Source organism: Beta vulgaris, chromosome 4 (genome assembly GCF_026745355.1).
Source record: "Beta vulgaris subsp. vulgaris cultivar EL10 chromosome 4, EL10.2, whole genome shotgun sequence".
Taxonomy (NCBI): domain Eukaryota; kingdom Viridiplantae; phylum Streptophyta; class Magnoliopsida; order Caryophyllales; family Amaranthaceae; genus Beta; species Beta vulgaris.
Window position 1 is genome coordinate 22315285 of NC_079205.1, and position 3364 is coordinate 22318648.

Consider the following 3364-nt stretch of genomic DNA (forward strand, 5'->3'; position numbering starts at 1 on the left):
TTGTAAGGATCCCAACTATGTGTAGCCAGAGGTTGTGTAACACCCCCAAAATCCATACACGTCTATGACTATGTCACATTAACTTTGGGAGTGTTACCGCCGCGGTGAAACGCAAGGCTTATGGAAAAGAAATGTTAACTTAAATCATTGTGACGAAAACTGAACTACAGCGAAAATAAAGATGTAACTACAACTCGGGAATCATCGACCCCTTTTTATTCAAACCGCAAACTAAGTAAATCATAATAATCTTATAATGCTTAACCAAAACGCTTAAAAGTTTTAAGACTAGTAACTATCCCCCGAATGCTCAACCTTATGCAGCAACACCATCATACCTAGTCTGCTCCCCATTGTAACATCAATGGTTCATCACAGGTGAACAAACAATACAGTAACACACAATCAGCTATGCTGAGTACATAGTAAAGCATAAACAGAGCAATAAGGATCATCCTAGACACGATACTACAATAGCATTACATTCTTTACTTTTTATTAGTTGGCAGCGAACGGGCACCGTCATCTTACTAGAATCATACGAGATACTTAATCCTTAATGACAACTTAGTCTATTACATGAAATGCAAATACAGTTTCGTTTCGTCTCACATCCATCACCTTAGTATGGATACCCCCAAGATCATACGAAACCTTCCGCCAACTTGAGTTATCAAAAATTATAAGGACACTACTGTCGTCACAGTAGGACTGCACAGGAGTGTAGAACAAGTCCCACACTCCCCCCATTGTTCATCACTTGTAGGGAGTCCAACTAAGTCCCTTATTTTTGTTCTTATGTTTTTTTTGTTGACTCAATTTATATCTTTTGCTTCAATTATTCGTATTTAGTTTTGTGTTGATAACTCGATCCTCTTATTATTTATGAGTTGGTCAATTCATGTTGTTGGTGGTGATGATTCAGTGCAAGGGTTGAAGTTGTAACGCCCTGATAATTCTCTCTTTTAGAAAATACTTTTATAATGTACAAGTAGAGAATTACCCAAGTATTATCGCCCGCGTGATAACGTATCGACTTATTCAGAATTTTGCAGCGGAAAATAATTAACTAAACATTAACTTTATTATAACTCAATAAATAAATAAACAAGTGTTTAGAACTTAAACAATCTAATTTAACCAACTCAAACAAACTCAATAAAATATGTTCTTAATAAACCCAGAAAGCAAACTATACTAGTTACACATTCTCTCCATTGCAGCTTCCAATGATGCATATATGCGAACCTGTAATGTCAATGCTATACTGAATCTGCTCACCAAAATTGATCATCACATGATCAATAAGGCAAAGTCATGATCACAATCACAAACAAAACACGTAATTAGCAAAGCTGAGTACTACATACTAAAACGTAAGCATTCCTAACATGATGCTAAATAATAACGTGCAGGGATAAATAATAATATAATCATATAACATCCTGCAGACAACTCTTACTGAACTAAACTCTAAACATCTTTTTATTACTTTAATGGAATAGTTATTGGGACGAGTTGACTTATCTACTAATGCCTTCATTAAGAAGACGAAATACGGGAGCTACCACGTATTCCAGAAATGACCTGCAATATCGATGAACCTTTGAAATAAAAGAGGGATGGTGATCAATTCATTCCTGGAAAAGCCATGGGCTACCACCATGTACTCCAACCCTTAATGTCTAACTCTAGACGTGCACCAGTCTAAAGTCTATAACTATTCTCGTTACACTTTACGTAAATTTCCAGTTATCACTTGTTATGACTCACATACAAGCAACACAAAAATAATAACCAAACAGTCACAACTGAACTTCTTTTATCTTAGAATTTAATAAGTGATCACAACTTACAATCCAAGACTTTATTTTCTTTTTAATCTGAACTTTCTTATTTGTTGAACCTAGCCAACAATAAAACTTGCCTTTACAAAGGCATAACTTATCAACTTACCAAATAAGGTCCACAATCCTCATAAGATAGTGAAAATAAAACTTGTCAGGGAATACATGAATAACATAATTCGAACTCTATAACATATATTAATTCCTCATGCGAATTAATAAATAAAACTTCATTTTCATGCTTGTATCAATTATTTCACACAAACATACATTCTAGTACTCATGATAAATCTCAAATCACATGCTTGCACACAGGCATAAAACATGTAACAATCAAATACTAGAAATCATATATATATATGAACATAATAAGTTCCTATACCTGATACTAAAATTTCTTAAAACATGATACTAATCACATAGCACACAATTATGTACGTACCTCGTGTAAACTAGCCTGTAGGCCACTTTTAACTCTTTAAAAGTCCCCTACGAAATATTCTCCGCCTAGAAATCAATATAACCGAAATTAATAATCTTAAATAAAAATTACAGCAGCTCTAAAATATTTAAAATCCCCTTTAAATACGTTTAAAAGTTGATTTTAATATCAAAACTTCAATTATTTTTGATTCCTAGCATAGTACTACCATACTAGTAATTAAAACTCTTAAAACTCCATTAATAAAAACCATCCTGATATTCCAGCAACTTTAAAAATTAATAAACCTCCTTTAAACATATATGACATCTTTAAAATCATATTCTAAGTCAATCTCATAGTTTCTAATATGCTACTATGGTTTTCTAGCAATTTAAAACCCTAAAAATTCATGTTTTCATGATTAAAACTACAATCTAATCATAATAGCAAATTTGATTTTTTTTAATTCTTATAATATAAACTATATATAAATCAAGATTACATATTGAAACAATAAATTAAACTAATAATCATGATTAACAACAAAAGAAACATAAAAATATAGTCTTTAATGGAAACTTGAGGAAGAAGAAAAGAAAACAACCAACAAAGAGGAGAACAAGATAAGCGCCCGAAATCAAGGACCACGGCAGCAGCAGGCGTACAACTTTTCTGAAAAGTTTGAAGGCTTTGTGACGTTTCTTGTTGAAGAAGAAACGTTACTTGATGAAGAAGAAAAGATTTGGGAGGGAGAAGAATTGAAAACCGGTGAAGAGGAGAGAGAGAATTGAACGTGTAAAGAGAAGAGAGAGAATGCCGTGTGATGAGGAAGGAGGAAAGAGAAAAATAATCTTGTGTGGGGAAAAATAATTGGGTATTAGGATATTTATAAAAGGCTTCCTTTTTGGGCTTAGGAAAAAGAGATAAGGTTTAATGAAATTTGATGATGAACAAGATAATAATTTGAGACTTTAATCATCAACATGACTCTTTTTTCTTTTATCCTTTTAGGATTTTTAGGTTCCTCAATTCAATTAGACTTCTTTTTCAATATAAATTAGTATTTAAAACTTTTATCAAAACATGCTTAATT